Consider the following 21,321-nt stretch of genomic DNA (forward strand, 5'->3'; position numbering starts at 1 on the left):
TTCCTCGATGACCTATTAATTTTAATGGCTTGCTGGACCCCCATTTAATGGTTCAATGAATATAATACATCTGTGCTTTTCTTTGCATAATAAAGTGGCCAAGAAAGCAAGATAACTTTTGAAGTTTATGTAGCTAGGGGTTCCCAAAACAATTCAAATGTTTCAACTTCCCATTGCAATTAATAATAAAACTTATCTAAATTCTATTGTTAAACTTGCGAACCAGCCCTAAAAGTGAGGTTCACTCCACTCCAAAAATGCCCGTTAAACCACACACATTTTTAAAAAATTATACTTAGCAAAATGCTCTTTAAATTCGCAATTCTAAACTTTCTCTGCATTACTTGTTTATTTAGTTTTGGATCGCTCTGGAGTCATGTTATTGCCAAAAAATTTATCTACCGTGTACAGTGAAAATATTCAGTAATAACAATTTTCAAAAGTATGGACCTGTCCTACACATTTTCTCATAGACTTATTTTATTAGAATATTGAAATATTTGGCAGCTCTGATATTTTATAAATCTTAATTTTTTTCTACTAAATACACTCGTAGGGCTTTAAGTAGAACTTTATTAAGTTGCCTAGTGGAGTTTTTGTTGTGGTTGTTGTTACTGAGAAAGGGTCTGAGACTAATGAAAAAGGAAATAATCTCAATTGGGACAGAAAGAGCATTATAACAATTTCACTCTATAAAACACGGGGACACATTTGTGATGTTTTTGATTCTATATATTTTCCCCAAATGAATCTAATATTTTTCACACACACATACACAAACTCATCTTCATCTTGCGTCAAACAATGTGAAGTTTTAAAAACCCAACCTACTATTTCATATTTCCAATTGTAATCTGCAAAGTGTATCCCAAATATTGGCACTCGTTCTAATTTTTACTGTTGCTTTATTTTCACAAAAATCTATTTTGAAGTCCTATTTATATGCATTTCACTTTCTGTCCACAGGATTCCCCTAACTTTCTTGTTTTATTCCATTTCAAGGTATCTTGTCTCTTCTTCCTTCATTGTGTCCAAATTACTTTTCTGCATATTAAAGTTTGCTTGCCTTTTTCTTCATTCTCCCATGTTTTATTTAGCACCAGGTACAATCTTAACACCTACTCTTTTTATTTAATGTTATCCCATGGCTTTGGCCATGTTTTTGCACCCTGAATTCGATCTTTATTTCCATCAACCAAATTAGTGCCATTTTATCTAAGACCCTTCTAAAAGGCTGGGTTGTTTGTTTGTTTGTTTGTAAAGTTTATTTATTTATCTTGAGAGAGACAGAGAGAGCACGAGCAGCGGAGGGGCAAAGAGAGAGGAGAGCACATTCCAAGGAGGTTCCTCAGGGTCAGAGCAGAGCCCTAAGCAGGGCTCAAACTGACAAAACTGTGAGATCACGACCTGAGCCGAAATCAAGAATTGGACACTTAACCAACTGAGCCCCCCTAGCACCTCTAAAAGACTGTTTGAAATAAAGTCAACCCTTTGACCAGTAAGGCTGTGACCAAGACGTGGACTCCCCAGACAAGCCCAGGAAAGCTCTCGAGGAGCCAGGAGAAAAAGGTACAGGCATCTGCACAGGAGACTGTGGCTTCCAGCCCTGACTATCCTCGCAGGGGCAATCAAGGCAATTCAGGCTCTCTTTAGGCTGAATTGAATTCCATAATTCTCAAACAAACAAACAACAAGAACAACAACAACAACAGAAAACTAGTCAAAACAACATTATCTAAGACAAATTATTACCATTACTGCACAATGAACGATACTATAATGGCCCAGAAGCTTAACTGCATTACCCTCAACTCCTAAACTGTATCAGGGGAAGCTACATAATAAAAAGTTACTCTGCTTTGCATCAGCTCTCCTTGCTACCCACCTGTACCTATTTCTACATCCAGATATGCTACACAGAGACACTGTTTCCCTTTCTGCAAATGTTTAATATAACATATTGGGAAGAGGAATGAGATCATTATTCAGTGACATCAAACCTCTTCTGTACCCTAGAAAGAGGGCAGCCCAGAGAATCCCCAACCATGGCATGCCTGAGGTTGACCTGGAATGCCTGGGGAGGGACACAGTTGCAAGGCCTTCTCTTTTCCACCTTGCCCTCAATATAGAAGCGGAGGCCATTTCCACTCCCTGTTTCTCTTCTCCACAGGAAAAGGAATCAGTGTGGGTTGAGAGCCTGGATTCCTTGGGCCATGTTTCTCTATCAGGTGGAATTAAGGTGTCAGAGTGCAGGATATTTTGGATCTCATGCTTCTGTGGATGAAACTGTGTTCCGGTGGGGGGAGGAGGGTGTTTCCAGTCTCCATGTGGCAATGTTCCCTGTCACCTGCCATCCCACTTTCAGGCAAGGTGTCTTCTGTCCTTCTCAGTTCCTCTACCTGCGGCTAAGCAGGTGAGGCCAATATGAGCTGGTACCTGGAGTCCCAGCTCTATTTTCTGTCCAGTTTCACCAGAGAAGTCTGTATTTGAGGGGTATGAATCTGGCCCACTAAGAAAGCTGATGACCCTGTTTCTTGCTTGGTCACAGTTTTTGGTCACCTAGAGATTTTTATACAACTGGAAGAACTGCCGTCTGGAAAGGGACGGCATACCTTATGCCCAACGGCACGAAGCAGCTGCCTCTGACAGCCCAGAGACCTAACAGCAGTCAGATCTGGCTTAAATCCCAATCGGGAGACAAGGTAATTGGGAAAGTTGTACAATGTCACTAAGCTCTGATAGCTTTATTTTAAAATTAAGACAATGCGACCTTGATGGTTGTTTTAAAAATCAATTTAGGGGGCGCCTGGGTGGCGCAGTCGGTTAAGCGTCTGACTTCAGCCAGGTCACGATCTCGCTATCTGTGAGTTCGAGCCCCGCGTCAGGCTCTGGGCTGATGGCTCGGAGCCTGGAGCCTGTTTCCGATTCTGTGTCTCCCTCTCTCTCTGCCCCTCCCCCATTCATGCTCTGTCTCTCTCTGTCCCAAAAATAAATAAAAAACGTTGAAAAAAAATTAAAAAAAAAATCAATTTAGTTAATGATTGTAAAGCGCCTAAAGTAGTACTTGGTGTGCAATCTAGTGGCCAAGCTTTGACAAAAGTGACTAATTAGATGTGAACTGCATTCAGTCCACTTACACATGAAAATTTTCCCCAACTACTTGAGTGTGTTTGTAACCACATATTACTTTTGGGGGGCCTGAATAAGCAATGACCAATTATTACAAACACAGTTTTTCTTAGATCTTTTCCCAAAGTTATGAAATATATTCATGCTCCACATATAATGTTCAACTACTAAAGTGAAAGTGACTATATTTATAAATGAACAAAGACAAGGCAATCTAACAGGCTTTATATGTTAGGGATAATCAATATAAATTATTAATCTAAAAAAGAAAACGCTTTTTGGGTCCTAAAATACATTTATAAAAACCAAGGCGTTTCATTTAGCATATAATATCTTCACAATGTTTTTAATATGAATGTTGACTCACTTATCATATCATCATCTCATATCATAATATCATATATTGTTATAATGACAAATTAGTAAATTAAAGTCTATTAACTAGTGACAAACAAACATTTGGAGAAAGTAGTAAATATTTTTTATTTTTTTGAATATTTATTTATTTTGAGAGAGAGAGAGCATGTGTGAGCAGGAGCAGGGGGAGGGGCACAGAGAGAAGGAGAGAGAGAATCCCAAGCAAGCTCCATGCTGAGCCCCAATGTGGGGCTCGACTTCATGACCGTGGGATCATGACCTAAGATGAAATCAAGAGACGGACACTTAACTGACTGAGCCACTCAGGCGACTAAGAAAGTATGTATTCTGTGATAATACGTAATAATTTACTCTGATATCCTATAATACCATTGAGTTGCGAGGCATATGAGTTAAATTTACCTAAGCTAAAAACACTGTGGCCTAAGGGAGGACTTTTGAAAAATAATTGTTTTATTCATGTAAAAAAGAAATCTTTTTGTAGGCAACAAGGTGCCATTAGCAGAGTTACTAGTTCTCCCTTCTCAAGATAAGATAGAAAAGCACATTGAACAGTATGCCTAAAATTATAATCACTACCAATTTCACTATGGACAGAATACTAGAGGTGAGAATTACTGAAGATTTAATCTAGTTCAATAACTTCATTATATAAATAAAGATGGTGATTAAATGACTTTCCTAAAGTGCCATAGCAGCACCAATGCATGTGCCAAACTGGGAGAGTATTATCACAGCAGACAGGTTTTTGCATTTTTCTCCTCCTAACTGGAATAACATCATCCTTAAGAGGAACAAAGGTGATGATGAGCAAATGTGATCGACTTACTCATATGTGTCCTCTATAAAATAAAGAGTCTTTTCTGAACTGTTTAACATGGTAGGTTTAATAAAGACTACAGAACATGGGGTGCCTGGGTGGTTCAGTCGGATGAGAGTCCGACTTTGGTTCAGGTCATGATCTCATGTTTGGTGAGTTTGATTCCCACATCGGGCTCACTGCTGTCAGTGCAGAACCCACTTTGGATCCTCTGCCCACCCCACCCCCCCCTCTGCCTTCCCACCATTCATCCCCCCTCCCTCTCAAAAATAAATAGAACATTAAAAAAAAAAGACCACAGAACTAAACTGATAGTGACTACTCAATCAGAGGTCAAAAATGGCAGCCTGCATGGTGAGTCCACCAAAAGCATATTTTTATTTGATCAGTTCCATGTTTGGGACATAAACCTCAGCAAAAAATTAAATAATTCTAGTATACCAGCTTTATTGAAAAATCACATGGACCCTTATCCCATGTGGCCCAGGGTCTCATGTGGCAATATTCATCTAGCAATAAACAGGGGTTGGTGACTGCCTGTTTGATGGGACAAGAACTCCTCCATTTATTATAGAAGCTACCATGTCTGTTGTTTCACATTCAGTTCAATTATACTATCCGTTTGGCCTGGCTTGGGTACTTGGGTACTTGTGACCACCTGTAAAGATGATCATATCAATTAATAGAATACTTTACTATAACCAGTATGACCTTTCAGGTACATCCCAAATCTTAAGAAGTACAATCTGTTATCATGTACATGGGATGCATGGTTAATTGCTTCTGTTCCTCTCTCTCATGTGTTGATTTGGAGTTTCCAAGTGCACTATTTCACCTGACCCCCACAATAACATGTAAGGTAAATGACCTGGGTTTTAAAAGTCATATATTACAGATGAAGGAACTGAGACTCAGCAAGTTTAAGAAACTTGCTTGAGACAACTCAGTAAACGGCAGACTGCTATTCAAACTGGTCTTCTAAGACCAACAGGCTTTCAACTATATCATGTTGCCTTACCATATCAGTCACTGGGATTGTATTGTATATCTTAATGTACAAAATAAGCTTTGTTTTTAACTTGTTCCCCAATAACCACATTAAGTCAGAAAGCAAGTTATCACATTATAAATTCATTCATTTACTATTTTTATTATTCATATTTACCACTTATTTTAAAAATTAGACCTAACTCAAATAACTACCATAGAATAACACACTGAGGTGGAGGAACCATCGGAAACTAGCATTCCTTGTTCGGAGAGATCATGTCCTTTATATCCTCATGTTTTTTGCCTAACAATAACTTTGCCAGATAACCCAGGGATAATCACACCTACTGTTTATCAGTGATGGGGCTTTATTAGGAATTTTCCATTAAAAAAATTAATTTTGGAATAATCCCATGAGGTGGGTGTTATAATGATAATTACTTTAAAGATGGATAAACCGAAATTTAAAGTGAGTAATAAGCAAGTTACCTGATTTTATGCAACTTGAAATGTGACATATCCTTTCACAAAGTGGAGTCTTTTTCTCCACAACATAACCCTAGGGCTTGGCTAAGAGACTTTGTTTGGTCCACAGAATAGTAGCAAATTAGATGTCAGCACAGGATGCAAAAGGACGGGCCAGTGCACAGGGCACTATTCTATCCACTTCATTTGCAACGTGGAGGCCTCTATGTGAATGAACCCAAGCTAATATAGGAGAGATCATGTGGATGAGAATCCAGGTTCATTGGCCAATGGCCTGGTGACCACTAGTCTTAGGGTGAGGCCATCCTTAACTGTCGAATGGATAAATAAACTATGGTAGATGTACAAATCCACCATACAGCAAACTGTATGATCTCAAATGGATTATACTAAGTAAAAGAAGCCAGACCAAAAAAGGCTGCATATTGGAGATTCCATTTATGCCATTCTGGAAAAGACAAAGGTATACAGCAAGGTAGTTCCCAGAGGTTAGGGTTAGGAGAGGGACTGACTACAAAGGAATACCACAGGGAACCTGGAGGGATAATGGAACTATTCTGTATGTTGATTGTGGTTGTAGCTTTATGAAACTATGCATTTGTCAAAATTCATAAAACTATAACAAAAACAAGTGAGTTTGAGGCATGAAAAGTAAAACAAAATTTTAAAAATTCTCTTTCTCCATGTTAACTTTGAAGCCATGCAGAATTAATGGTGTTGAATTTACGAAGGACCTGGGGTATCTCGATTCTGGATCTGTTCTTTACCAACTGGGTGATTTAAGTAAATGCCATAATGTCTCTCAGCCTCAGTTTAGAAAATGAAAAGTGGAAATGATAATACCCGCTTTACACTTCCATGTCTTCATCTGTGAAATGAGGCAAGTAATACTCTCCAGAGTTATGGTTGAGATTTAAATGAAATAATGTCTGTAGAAGGCTTGGTACAAACTGCTCAATAAAAACAAACGATGGTGGTGTAGATGCGCATCGTGATGAAGAGGAAGAAGGAGAAGGAGAAGACAAAAAAAGAAGAAGGAGTAGGAGCAGAAAAGAATGATAATCTACATTGGGCAGCACTATATAGGGAGAATTTATGCCTCTAGGAAACAGATAACATTCTCAGAGTTCTGATTTTAAATTTATGTTGTGTCGTATGTACCTCCTAAAAGACCCTTGCATCCCATAGGTAATGAGACTTTGAACAAATGGAGGCTTTCAAGATGAACGAATTCAGCAGATATATATTAGGTACCTCTTACACACAAAATACCATCAAACAAGTGTTCTATGTAGTAATTGCATTTATAATATCTAAAAGATGTCTTACAAGAAACTACAATGATATGTTATAGATCTTCGACTTAATCCTCGATTGAGGAGGCTCCACTGTAACCTTATTTGTTACCTCTGATGCAAGTTATCCTTTGGAATCTCCAGGCTCTGCGTCCCGAAGCCTTGTGGTATTCTGGAAACTCTGCATGTATGATTATGACTTTTCAGTGAAAGCTATTTATATTATTTTGGTGTCCTTGTCTATATCAAACCCTTAGAGTCAAGAAAATCATCTAAATCCACTGAATCTTTGGATGATTAATGCTCAAAATATTAAACAAGGTGCTAGTGCACATCTGAGTGCAGTGAAGTCCTAAGAGATAGATGGCGATCCATCACTGGTGAGGGTAAGGAGGGATCTCGGGCTCCCTCGTCCTAAGAAACAACTCAGGTTAGGATTGCTGGAGTTTAACTATAAAGGAGAAGAGCAAAATGTCAACCTGCGCATGCAGATGGATAAAAATTTTATGTTCATGTCTAAGAGGGTACTCATGAATATGTATATATTGATATCAATATTAAGCCAGCTGTCATATACTGGAAAGAGCACCAAGCTAGGAGTCAGAAGAACTGGGCTCCAGTTCTGGCTGCAGACCAAAGTCTCCCCATCCCATCTGTCAGAGTCCTGGACTCGAGTAAAATCACTTAATCCAAGTATTTATATAAATGGCCATTTTACCTACTTCGGGGCCAGCACGGGGAAATGATTTACCTTTATATGGCTAAACAAAACCTCATTTCCTTGTTTTATTTAATTTATAAAGTTTTCCCTTAATTTACAGAAAGCACCAACCTAATGAAATAGCACTTTTTAACCTAAAGGATTAGATATTTCACCCCCAGGGGTAGTGAAGGAAACGATAAAAGGGCATCCTTGTACAAAGTGGTTGCATGCATGCTAGATGCTTTAGGCAAAGAGTGAAATTTTAGCTTGAGTTTGATTGGCAACGTAGAAATGTCTTGGTGATAGGCAAGAAAGCTGATTCTCAGTCTTCATATGAAGAAAGAAGTAGGTAAAAATTTTGACTACGGGAAAAATTATCAATGTCAAGGGGAAGAAAAGCAAACTAATTAAAGTTCCAAACATTCAGAAGTAATAAAGGGTCTTGGACAAGTATGGAAATAGTACTTTGTTCACCTTTATGATTCTAGAAAATATAATATGGAATAAAGCACAGTTAATTTATGTTTTTAATTGCAAAACCAAGTAATTGATATTTTTAAAAATAGGGAGACTTGAAAGTGGATCACAACGGGATGTTTTCAATAGGCCCCATAAGAAGTAAATTATAAAGTCCCCATCTGTGCCTCACAGGAAAAAAAAAAATCCATTACCATTCGCTCTTTATTGGCATTATAGTTCTTCAAAATGGCTTACAACCGAGCTTATATTTCACACATGAACGTTTGATTGAGCTCACCTATTGGGATCTGCTCTAAGTGCCCACATTTTTAGTAGCAGCTGTAGATTGCAAAAACCTCAGCTTTTACAATGTTTTACAATAATTGAGGGAGCTTTCCCTTTGTTTTGCTCTCACTTTATCTCACTTGAATGTTAAACAGAAATTACTCAAGTTTGGAAACTTAAGGGTTGAAAATGGAAGCTTGTTTATCTCACAGGTTTTAGACTGCCTTTCTTACCTGTTTCTTGTGACAAGGCTTTCCCGAGACCAGCACAGAGGTCACTCAGCCCCGCGCACTGTCCCCTCTGTCGGAATCCTAACAGAGGCACATATTCAGCAATGGGGGTATTAGGGCCTTGGGTACTGATGACCAGTGCCGGCAACTGGGGCATCCACCCGCGAGATTGTCTGGTAAGCCAGAAGATGTAGATATCCCTGGGATGCTCTAGCCCATACTGCCATTATCATCTCATAGGAGAAAAAGATGGAAAGCTCATTACATGAAAGTGGTAACCAGGAGGAATAGAAACAACTAGACTTATGGCAAAAGGGAATGTCTACAGGCAGGTGGCGTTCTTGATTATCCTACTGAGGCTTAAGAGTGAGTGCATTTACCTTTTGAAAGTGCAAAGTATGTATTGATTTAAAAACCTTCTCATGACATCCTGGCTCATATTAAAGGCTGTGTTGTCTATTTCTCATTCTTCAGGCAGAAGCCTCCCTAAGCCTTTTCAAACAAAAAAATTTTATCACGTTTTTAAATCATGTTAACATACTAGTTTCCAGACTCCTTTACCAATCCATTTTATTACTTAACAGCCTTAGCTGCCAAGAAAATCTTTCCTAAATAGAGTTAACTGCCTCAGACAGTGAAACAGGATGGCAGGGAGATCTATGCAGATTCAAGTCCCAGCTCTACACTGATGAGCCCTCCCTGACTCTCATTATCCTCGTCTATAAAATGAAAACATCAGCTTGAGCAGATAACCAATGGAAAGCTTCCTAGTACACAATCTGTCCAAAGGAAAGACAGGTCATATCTACCCATGTTACAGAGTAACTTTATATTTTCTAGTCTATAAAGGCAGTAATACAGAAGAGCACACGGACACCCTTCACGGACTTCAAAATAACTACCATTGTCAACCTTCTCTTTTGCGATCCCTTAAATTGCATATGTGCGTACAGAGGCCATTAAGAATTAAAACTACAGGGGTGTCTGGGTGGCTCAGAAGGTTAAGTATCTGACTCTTGATTTCCACTCAGGTCAAGATCTCACAGTTTTGTGGGTTCAAGCCCCAAGTCAGGCTCTGTGCTGGCAGTGCAGAGCCTACTTGGGATACTCTCCCCCTCTCTGTCTCTGCCACTCTCCCACTCACACTGTCTCTGTCTCTCTCAAAAGAAATAAATAAACCTTAAAAAATTAAAACTAATTTAATAATCAAAAAATTTAAAAGAAATTGTTGAAAATGGTTGAGAAATGAAGCATTTAAAGGAAAAATAAGTCTACAAATAATTTTTAAATGCCTAAATAAGGGAATCTGAGAGTTTTACTTTGAAGGAAGAATAAAGAGAAAAAAGTTGTGTTTATATGTATGAAATTATGCATTTGTATCTGCGGGGGGCGGGGGTATGAGAGACCAAGAGACAGAAGGGTTTTTTAAAAGGAAGAGTGTACGTGTTCTCAGCAATCAACATCTTTTTAATAGTAGAAATGAAAATTCAGTCCTAATTAAATGCTAATTGGGTAGCAAAATGCGTTTTTATTCTATTGTTAATTTTCCATTACATTAACCTCCTCATCAAAACTTATGCTTCTATACTAAAGTTTTCTAATGATAGAACTTCATGAAAAAAGTTTAGAATGCTTTATCTGCAGAAAACGTAGGTCTTTCTACTGGGTCACTTCATGCTCTATAGAGAAAAATATATATATATACATAAAAGCAATTAGGCATGAAAGTAGCTATTGTGACTTAAGTGAGTATCTTCCATAGATACCGTTCTAGATAAGAGAGTAAGATTAGGTATAAATTCATCAACATCTAGAGAAAAAATGTTTTATATGTTTCATTTAAATTATCCCAGAGCCGCATCAAACATGTGCTTTTACAGGAAGAATGAAGTCTGAACACATGGGCATTTGAAAGGCCCATAATATGATCCCCCTTCTCCTTTCAGATGCAACTCCCAACTTCCCTGCCAGCTTCTGAAGGACAGAGAATCTTGGTCACCTTCCATTCCCAACATTTTGCGAGAGCTTAGCTTGTGGCTGGCACTCAGGAAATGTGTCGAGAACCAAACAGGTCACACAAGTTTATTCGCTCTTTTCCAGGACAATTTGTGCATTTTCCCCTTGACATTTATGCTCCCAAGATTTTTTCAAACAGAAAAGGCCTTTATTCTTTCTCCTTTTTCTCTGCCTATTTCGATTCAATCTGTTTTTAAGGATGAACTCAAGTATCACCTCCCTCATAAAGGTAAACCTCCGAACCTCTTCTGACTACCCACTGGTTGCACTCACTCTTCATTCAGGAAGCAACTGTCACAACCGGGTCTGGATTCGTAGCACCACATGACAGTACAGGGATCAGGAGCCTTCTAGTGAGTCCGCAGGTTGGATTTTGGAGTTTAGGAGCAAGATGCAGAGGCAGTTACCACAGCTTTACACATGAAAACACGAGTCTGCATCGAGATCCATCCACAGGGAAAATGTCATGGGAGCATAACAGATGGGCCGAGATGCAGGATGTCTCAGACAACGGCAGGCCCCTGCAGAGAGGAAGGTATCACGTGGGAGTCTCTGTTGAGAAAAACTGGTGTTCAAGAAAAGGAGTTGCAGTCCTCGGGGACACTAGTGGACTGGAGATGGCATCAAGCTGTGACAAGCCAGGAAGAGAACAGAGGTGCAACTTGGGCCTGGACCCTTTGGGACTCACCAGGTAGAGGATACATTAAGGCAAAAGTAAGAAAAGAGGCTAGAGAGTCTAGAACATCAGGGAAGGCCTTCCTGCAGAGATGAACATTTTCTAAATTTCCTGTTAGAGGTTAGTTGTTAAAATCCCATTGCGTAGTATGTAACGTCTTGCATGTCCATGAACATAGAACACTTAGATCCCAGAGTAAAGTCAGATAGGTTTGGGGCTCCTGGAATGCCTTTCTCTTTCCTGTAGAGAAGTCCTTATGGCCCGCCACGGTGTTCTTCACAGCTTTTAACAGTGCCACTTCTACATTTTGCATTTCATCTGAGTGGTGTTCATTAGTGGGTGAATCTAAGCACCTTCTGGGCAGGGATCACATCGGCTCTCTCCTTTGCTGCGTCCACAGCTTCTAACACAGTGCCCAACACCAAGTAAGAACTTTGGGCATGGCCTTACAAACACCATGGTAGGGAAACAATCGGTCAAAGCTGCTACCAGACAAAAATGACACACAACTGCAGCAATCAGATAAGGGGACTGAAGTTTTGTCAAAAACAAATCCTGAGAAATTGTTGTCGTTAAATATCATTTGTTTTTCCAATTAGAGTTTTAGAAGGGCCCATGAGTTATGCATTTTAACATGGTCAAAGACTTTCTGGAGCTGGTTGGCCTTTATCCCGAATAGTCTCTCCAGGTAGTAGGATATGTTCTGAATATACTTTGCTTATGAAATTCCAGTCTCTAAATCAGGTAGGTAGGATTGACACTCGACAGTCCTAAATATGGCACTATTGTCTACTCTTATGACTCAAAAACCATCTGAAGCTGGATGCCTGAATAAAAGACTCGTGGGTTCATGGCTACTAAGCAGCCTGGGCAACATCTGCATCAGTTCTGACTCCCCGGTCTGAGCTCTCTCCATGGCATGCCACTGGGGATCACATTGTTACGGCATGTGGTTCACATTCGCTCATTTCCAGGGCCTGCCAGCTATGGGTTTCAAATGCGTTTTCAAAGGAAAAACCTGCAGTGCTTATCGATGTTGACCTACAGCCTTTGTGCTGGACGTCACAGTGTTCACGGACCTGACTTAACTGATCTGGAAGTTACTATGGAAGGAACTATGGAAGGAACAAAGGCCTGATCGCATTGCTCCCATTTTACAGGTGACAGAATCAAATCTCTGAGTTGAAATGACTGGCTTACGATCAAGCAGCCGGCGGGTGAAAAAGCCTGTCTGGTTAATTCAAAATGTACCAGATTGACCTTGATTTCAACACTGAGAATTTGTTTCAAGTTTGTTTCAAATAATGCATCTCGATGAAAAGAGCATGGCTGATTTAATTTGGGGCGGAGGGAACAGAGCATCTACATATAAGAAATAGTGAAAATAGAATACTCAAAGGATTAACAAACCCACAAATAAAGGAAGCAAACACTGTGTAAACACCGTGGCAAGATTAGACAGCTCTCTTTCTGTGCACCCAGGTTTTAGTTGTGATTACTTTTCCTGAAGTTTAATGTTTAAATGGTCCGCTTTATCCAAACAAATGGAACAGGCACATGCTGTGGCATTGCTGTACATGTTGTTACACATTGTCTATCACATGGAATGTGCTTCTCATTTTAACACACATTTGCTCGAGGTTCGACTGACTGGGGCTTGGCCAGATGCTCCAATCTGCTCCCCACTCCCGCCTCTAGGATTGCTTTGTTTGCTAGGACTTCCTTTGCTAGTGGAACCTGTGAAGCTATAAAGTAAAACCATTGCATCGATGTGCAATTTGCCACTAAGAATCCCTCATTTCATGGTTCAAACTCATAGTTGAAAACTAGCAGCAACCTGCCAGGGGGAAAACACTCATTTTGCTAAAGCCGCGAAACGATCCTTCTTGGCTTGGAGTCCTGAATTCTCAGGCATCCGAGAGATTGCATCACTCCTGGGGAAACCAAGGCGTAATTTTAACTTCAAGTGCCAATTTAGGTTTAACAGAGTTAGACTGCAATTGTCGATACTAATGAATTAGACTCAGATTCTGCAGACGGTCTGTGGTCTAGTAATGAGTATTTTCTTTGGGATTTTTAGTGAATAGCACTAGCCAAAAGTGATCTTATTCCAAAGATGGCCACTGATACCATTCTCATTTTGAGGACTGTATTGTAAGCAGGGTGGCTTTCTGAGGTCAAGAAGTATAATTGCTACAGAGGGCACTGGGAGGCAAGTCTACAACTTACTGTAGTGACAATGAACACCTTTGTGATAAGGAAGTGCCTTTGTCGACCGACTGCTGCAACTGATGACAACTCCTTTCCTCGGTGCAATAAAAGGTAACTTAAATCTTCATTTAAGTAAGTTTTTGACTTGATTTGCTTGCCTTGCAACTTTACACCAAATGATCCATTATTTCCGCCATAAAGGTTCTTCCCAGGAACTAAACTGTGTGTCTGAAATGACTTATCCAAAGCCTTGGTTTAGAAGCGTTCTAAATTTCCAAACTGGCAGAATGCAGTAAGACATGGGAGCAAAATAGATTAGTATCATCTCCCCTCTCCTAATGAGAATAAAGGGTCCAAAAAATATTGGTAAGTAGGTGAGATTTCTGAGTTATTCTAACAAGTCTAGTAACTCTTATGAAATCATGTTCATTTTAAAAATAAAGACAGGAGAATTTCAATATAAAAATCTTAAAAGTAAATCTAGCCAGAAAAAATTTCCAATCCATTTTTATCGACTTAATGATAGAACATTCAACATAAAACACTTTAATTTTTCAGAATTCATCTAAAATTTGACAGCCTTTTAGAATAACCTCAATCTGGACCTAAAAAGGATAATATTTGACATGAAACACAGCACCTCACAGGATCCTGGCATTTAATTATCATAAATAGCTCCATACCGACTTTCTTTCTAGTGATATTTTAGAAAACCCAATGTTATTTTCTTAAGCTAATTTTCCAGAAGCAGAATTTCGGAGTCAAAGGAAATGTATGAAATCTATAATTTTTATTTTTTATTTAAAAAGTAATTAATGTTTATCATTTTTGAGAGAGAGAGAGAGACAGAGCACAAGTGGGAAGGGACAGAGAGAGAGGGAGACACAGAATCTGAAGCAGGTTCCAGGCTCTGAGCTGTCAGCACAGAGCCCGACTCGGGGCTTGAACTCATGAGCTGTGAGATCATGACCTGAGCCAGAGTTGGACACTTAACTGATTGAGCCACCCAGGAGCCCCGAAAATCTACAGTTTTTAAAGAAATGTTTTGCTAAATTGTTCTCCAGAATTTGCTTGTCCTAACAGCAGGTATAAGAGTGTTTATTTTCCAGGGCATTTGGTTGGCTCAGTTGGTTGAGTCTCCAACTCTTGATTTTGGCTCAGGTCATGATCTCAGATCCAACTCCATGTCAGCTCTGTCCTTAGTGTGGAGCCTGCTTAAGATTTTCTCTCTCCCTTCCTCTGTCCCTCTCCCCAACTCACATGTGCGCTCTCTCTCTCTCTCTCTCTCTGTCTCAAAAAAAAAAAAAAAAAGAATGTTTATTTTTCTAAATAAAATCAATAATAGACTATAATTTTTAAAAATCCCTTCAAAAAGTGGGAAAGGGAATTGCTTAAAGGTGCACTTTAGGATCAAAAGGTGAAGGACAATAAAAGGCAGAGAAAAAACACGGTCATAGTTATCATTTTATCCTTCTGCATCAAAATTTTTGCTATTCTGACTTCCTTTTAATTGTGAAGAAAGTGGAGGGAAGTCATCTAAGTAAAGAGAAAATGCAATGAAATGCTCTACACCATTTTAGCTACTCTTCAGAATTACTCAATGGTCTCCTAGCCAACAGGACTTTCAGGTCACTAACAAAAATATTTAAATACCGACTCAGAAACCCAAGTCTGTTGAAATTTACATGAAAGACTTTTTGAGCAATAGATGAATTATGCCTGCTTATTGAAAGATTTGTGAGAAAAAAATATTATATGCACAAATATGGAGGGGAAGGAGAGAATATAACACATATTGCTAAATTCTCCCTTTCCTTATTTTTAGCATGTTTAGAAGTAGCACTTTCAGGTGCTTAGGATTGTAGCAGTTATTTCTTAGGTCGAATACATACCAACAGTCTAGTAGGAGTCAATAAACAGTAACATCATAAGTATAGGACCATGAGTTTTCTATATTTTAACCACATTAGTAAAAATTGATTTGATCATCCAAAAAGCCTTATTTGTACTCAAATCAAACTACAACCAAACCACCATGGAAAGAAAGGCAAGAAGCTTTGGAGACATGTATCACGGGCAACAAAGCACAGCTGGGAATGCAGCATTAACACTTTCTGAGATTTAGAGCCTTTATGTGCATTTATTCCAACTCCCACCAGAATTTCCCAACTGGGTCATGTCAAAACTAAGTCTCTTCAATGTCCAGTCAATTGTCCTTCTCAGAAGCCTCGTGCCAGTAAAATCTACTTTAGTTTCTAATACTAGGTCGTCTCTTTCTTAAAATCACCGATTACATTCTGTAGGTCTGTCCTTCCAGGGTTTAGATAGGCTAAACGTAAAAGGAAATTTAAGTCTTAGAATATACTCAATGTTGGGGCACCTGGGTGGTTCAGTTGGTTAAGCATCTGACTCGTGGTTATGGCTCAGGTCGTGATCTCACTGTTTCTGAGACTGGACCCTACACTGGGCTCTGTGTGGACAGTGCGGAACCTGCTTGGGATTGTCTCCCTCTCTCTCTGCCCCTCCCTTGCTTTCACATGCTCTCTCTCTCTCTCTCTCAAATAAATAAATAAACTAAAGGAAAAAAAAGAACATACTCAATGTTATTAGGAATAACTTTTGAAATGATTACGTATACATGCAAACATATGTTCTTAACTCAATATTTATTTTTATACCCGGACTACAAATACAAATTGATAAACTGTTTCTTATTGGCCTTTTTGTTAATTTGAATATTCTTTGAAGCCACATATTTTCCACTTTTACATTTAAGGCATAATTACCGTAATAGTAAAATTCAACCATTTTAGTGGACAGTTCTACAAATACTGTTAAATGCCTAGAATGAAATCACTTCTGCTACCATCCAGATATAGAACATTTCCATTACCCCACAAAATTCCCTTTGGCTTCTTCGTAATAAAATGTCCCTGGCCCCTGGCAATCACTTCTCCTATTGCTTTGCTTTTTCCAGAATATTTTATAAATAGAATGATATAGTATGTAGCCTTTTGAGTTCAGTTTCTTTTACTTAGCATAATGTATTTGAGACTGACCTCTTTGGTGCTTATCAGTAGTTCATTTCTTTATACTGCTGAACAGTATTTCATTTTGTGGACAGACCACCATTTCTTTACCCATTCCAAAATTGAAGGGTACTTTTTAATTTTATAGATCTCATTTTTTTTTTCATTAAGAAAATTAAAGTTACATGGTCAAGTTCTCTATTTTTAGATCTTGGAGTCCCTCTTAAATTACATTCCCTTTTAGAACCTCTGGCCTTGAGATTACACTTATCTCTGAATTTTTTTTAATCGTCTGATATAGCTCAGATTTCATTCTCTTACTATGAACCTCACTTCCACATTGAAAGTCTATTTTTCTTCAAAATAAACTCACACTCCTAACAGACTATGTTTGAATTCCCAATAAGACCCTTTTGAACCTATTACTACAACATCAGGCATCCTATCCTTACAAAATCAGGCATTGTTATATGGCAAGATGTTTTGATGTTACCTTTACACGGTAGGCAAACACCTGCGAGTTATTTCTTGCAGAGAGGAGATGGCACGAGAAATCCTTTCAGTCTTCCCGTTCTTTCTATTGAGAATTTTGTCATTCTACCATAATGAAAGTAATGCTAGCTATTGTTTTAAAAATAAATGTCTTCAAACAAATTGGGCTTAACAAAATACTAACTATAGCTCCTACTTGACAGAGTGTTAACCCAAAGTGATCTAGCTCTGTCTTTATGTGTGTTCTGCTCTTTTGTAAATACTTCATACAGTTGTGACTTTATTAGATTGTAATCGGTTGCCATCTTTGTAAAACAACCTGGAAACATTAAAAAAAAAAAAAAAAAGAAGTGAAAACAATACTGTTTCAGGATGAAGCCAGCCATATAAACAAGCACATACAACTCAAATTATATCTATCAAAACTATAAGAAAGTATACCCCTAGTAAAAGAACATTTTTTTGCTCCAGCTACTTAATTTTCACACAAAACATGTGATGTGAATATCCACAACCACAAAAAAAAAATGGCTAAAGCTACTCATTCAGCTGACGGCTTTCTCCTTCTAGCAGAAAATCATGTATTTGTTAGAAACATACATGGGAAATATATCAGTACAAAGTTCAGAGAAAATCATGAACCAATCCTCTTCAAAAAGAAAAAGAAACACATCACTAAGAGAATCAAGATGCATCTATTTATGGCATTTTGTGTCTTTTTAGAGAACAGATAGTAAAAATTAATGTCTTCTGTATATGCAAATACTGTTTAAAGTATATATCTGTGTGTAACCTAAAATACACTTTTTTTTCCTTTTTTTAAACCAACATTCATGCAGGCAAAAGACCATACATGCAGGCAAAAGACTCACATGTATATCTACAGTATTCACAAATTCCTTGTTGTAATCTCCAGCTAATCAACATTGCTTTTTTCAATCCCAGAAAATCCAATCGGTGAAAGATATTTTATGTTGAGTGATTAAACCAGGACTAAGTTATATTCTGACACGTTGCTAACATCAAATATTAGAAAATAGGAAAAAAAAACAGAAAAGCAATGACATTTTGGTAAGCCTGTGTCAAAGAAGGGAAGGCTAGCCGAGTCTACAAGAAAGCAAAGTGAGGTAAATCACTGAAAACAATTTACCATAATTATCAGGAGTAAATGTTAGAAATGGTTTACATTCTCATAGCGCACAGAAAGCAGAATAGGCTGAAATTAAAAACAATAGCACGCAATAAAATATAGGTGAAATAAGGAAAGAATTCAAGTGCATTAAAATTACCACAAAATGCAAAACCAGAATTAAAATCCACATTGGAGAGCAGAAATTTACATCTCAGAAAATACAATAAAAAACTGGAGCATCTGGAAAGTTCTTCCAGAATTCATAAGAAACGCTAAAGGTGTTAAAACAAGAAAACGATGGTAAGTATGGAGATTAGAAAATAGTTCTCTAACCCATGGACTGGAGTGGTCCCTGAGGAAGAAGCCATAATAAAAAAAAATGGAACTGAGTTTTTGATTTAAGAAATTTCTTTAAAGTTCCTACTATGCATATAATCATAAATCTCATTCCAGCCAAAAAACCAGAAAGTGATATATACTAGTGACATATATGTGTTTTAAAAGGATAAAGGAATAAGAATAAGAATAAGAATAAGAATAAGAATAAGAATAAGAATAAGAAGAATAAGAAAGACAAAGGGAAGTGGAGGCATGGGAGAGAGGGAGAGAGGCAGACAAAGAGAGATAATTAAGAAAACAGGCTACTCTCAAAATAACAACAACAACAAACTATGTTGCCTGGATTTGGCTTTCCTGGGGCATTCAATTCAAAAGGACAGAAGCATAATGTTGACAGAACATTGTGAATAAGACGGCTTGGTGAGATGTCAACCTCATTGTTATTGGTGTATTAAGGCAGCTAAGGCTCAGGACATGTCACATTTATGTACTCATGTTTATAAATGTTCCTTAAGATTTACTACAGTCAGTCTTCAACAGAAACACAGTATAACTCAGAGCTCAGATAAGACTAGATTGGGGGATCTACCTTTCCCAAGTATAAATCTCAAAGGAAAAAATTCCACGGTGTTTTGTTCAGGGGGACTTCGCAAAATTCTTGCAGCTTTTCTTCTGGATCTGCTCCACTCCCAGTCACAGGAAATGAGTTTCTTAAACTGCGTTCATGTCCACAGTTCAAACAGAATCTTTTGCAATTCTATTTATTATTTCCTATAATAGATTATGTTTGTTATTCCATTCTTGGTAGTATGCCTTAACTAACGATTCTGAATATGGTGCTGAATTACTAATCAAAACGTTCATTTTTCCTTTCATAAAAACCAAGTTGTTACAGTAATCAATACTGTCACAGTACTTAAGGAACATTTTTTTTTTTTAATATCTGAAGCCTATTGAATGGCATATGTCATTTTTTCTTTTAAAATACTTTTTTTAGGGGCGCCTGGGTGGCTCAGTCAGTTAAGTGGCCGACTTCGGCTCAGGTCATGATCTCACAGTCCGTGAGTTCAAGCCCCGCGTCGGGCTCTGTGCTGACGGCTCAGAGCCTGGAGCCTCTGTCGGATTCTGTGTCTCCCTCTCTCTGACCCTCCCCTGTTCATGCTCTGTCTCTCCCTGTCTCAAAAATAAATAAAAAAAAAATGTTAAAAAAAATTTTAAATACTTTTTTAAAATATAATTCTTTTTCTTTTTTAGGGGCTCCTGGGTGGCACAGTTGGTGAAGCATCTGACTCTTGATATCGGCTCAGGTCCTGATCTTTCAGTAGTGAGATCAAGCCACATGTAGGGCTCTGCACTGACAGCATGGAATCTGCTTGGGATTTTCTCTCTCTGTCTCCCTCTCTCTGTCTCTGTCTCTCTCAAAACTAAATAAATAAACATTAAAAGAATCTTTCTCTTTTTTTAAAGTTTATTTCATTTTGAGAGAGTGCGCATATGCAGGGGAGGGGCAGAGAGAGAGAGAGACAGAGAGAGAGAGACAGAGACAGAGAGAGAGAGAATCACAAGTAGGCTCCATGCTGTCAGTATAGAGCCCAGTGCAGGGCTGTATCTCATGAATCCATGAGATCATGACCTGAGCCAAAACCAAGAGTCGGACACTTAACCAAGCCTCTCAAGCACCAATTTTTTTCTTTTGCAGTGCCCTAATAATTCATCCAGAAACAAATATTTTCTATCTTCCATCTAGAATGTGGATTAATTCAAAATCAATATATGATGTTTCTTCCCTCTTAGGAAGGCTTGGATTACTATATAGTTCCCTCTTATGCAGCCTTTGCTGTATTCCAAAAGTTTTGGATGGTTTCATTTTCATTTTCATTCACTTCCAGGTACTTTTTAATTTCCTCATTAATTTCTTGGTTGACCCATTCATTCTTTAGTAGGATGTTTTTCAACCTCCAACTATTTGTGGTCTTTACAAATCTTTTCTTGTGGTTAATTTGGAGTTTCATAGCATTGTGGTCTGAAAATATGCATGGTATGATCTTGATCTTTTTGTACTTGGAGAAAGAGGACAATTTCACACTGTTGGGGGGCGGAAATCAAACTGGTGCAGCCACTCTTGAAAATAGTATGGAGGTTCCTCAAAAAATTAAAAATAGAATTACCCTACAACCCAGCAATTGCACTACTAGGTATTTATCCAAAGGATGCAAAAATGTTGATTCGAAGGAGCACAGGTACCACAATGTTTATAGCAGTGCTATCAATAATAGCCATATTTGGAAAGAGCCCAAAGGTCCACTGAAGGATGAATGGACAAAGAAGATGTGGTACACACACACACACACACACACACACACACACACACACACACACAATTGAATATTACTTGGCAATAAAAAAAAGAATAAAATATTGCCATTTGCAACAATGTGGATGGAACTAGAGTGTATTATGCTAAGCAAAATAAGTCAGTCAGAGCAAGACATATATCATATGATTTCACTCATACATGGAATTTAAGAAACAAAGCAGATGAATATAAAGGTAGGGAAGGGAAAATAAAATAAGGTAAAAACAGAGAAGGAGGCAAACCAAAAGAGATGGTTAAATGCAGAGAACAGACTGAAGGTCACTGGAGGGGAGGT

The 21,321-nt window shown here is 38.2% G+C and overlaps 1 protein-coding gene across 4 annotated transcripts in view; it reads right to left on the bottom strand.

The window, feature by feature from the left end:
- NKAIN3 (sodium/potassium transporting ATPase interacting 3) overlaps window positions 1–21,321 on the bottom strand; it is a 611,410-nt gene that overhangs the window by 465,132 nt on the left and 124,957 nt on the right. The gene's annotated exons all lie outside the window — the stretch shown is intronic.

This window comes from Puma concolor, chromosome F2 (assembly GCF_028749965.1).
Source record: "Puma concolor isolate L17-30 chromosome F2, mPumCon1.1.hap2, whole genome shotgun sequence".
Taxonomy (NCBI): domain Eukaryota; kingdom Metazoa; phylum Chordata; class Mammalia; order Carnivora; family Felidae; genus Puma; species Puma concolor.